Source organism: Cynoglossus semilaevis, chromosome 15 (genome assembly GCF_000523025.1).
Source record: "Cynoglossus semilaevis isolate Cse_v1.0 chromosome 15, Cse_v1.0, whole genome shotgun sequence".
Lineage (NCBI taxonomy): Eukaryota > Metazoa > Chordata > Actinopteri > Pleuronectiformes > Cynoglossidae > Cynoglossus > Cynoglossus semilaevis.
This window is the reverse complement of record NC_024321.1, coordinates 19305747-19306072: the sequence shown is the minus strand read 5'-3', so window position 1 is coordinate 19306072 and position 326 is coordinate 19305747. Positions and strand designations below refer to the sequence as shown.

The window sequence follows — 326 nt, the reverse complement described above, 5'->3', positions numbered from 1 at the left end:
TTATCCTGGAATTATCCTGGAATTATCCTGGAATTATCCTGGGATTTGACAGGACATGTGTGTCATGTGTCACTACAGGAGCCAATCATCTTCCTGCATGACCTTTCACCTCTCTTTAGATACTTAGAGTGGAGTACTTTTCTGTGTTGTGTGTGTGTGTGTGTGTGTGTGTCTCTCGCTGTGGGTCACGACAGACGGAGGCATTTGTTATTAATGTGACCCAAACTCTGGGCCGGGCCCTTCAGCGACACCACAGGCAACGGACGGAAATGAGGAGGAAGACAAAGAGCAGCAGTGACACCATTTTAGCAGACACCAGCACGGTG

General features: G+C 48.5%; 1 protein-coding gene across 4 annotated transcripts in view; it reads right to left on the bottom strand.

Annotated features, from left to right (window-relative positions):
* The window catches only part of gria1a (glutamate receptor, ionotropic, AMPA 1a), a 44660-nt gene that overhangs the window by 25581 nt on the left and 18753 nt on the right, over nucleotides 1-326 (bottom strand). The gene's annotated exons all lie outside the window — the stretch shown is intronic.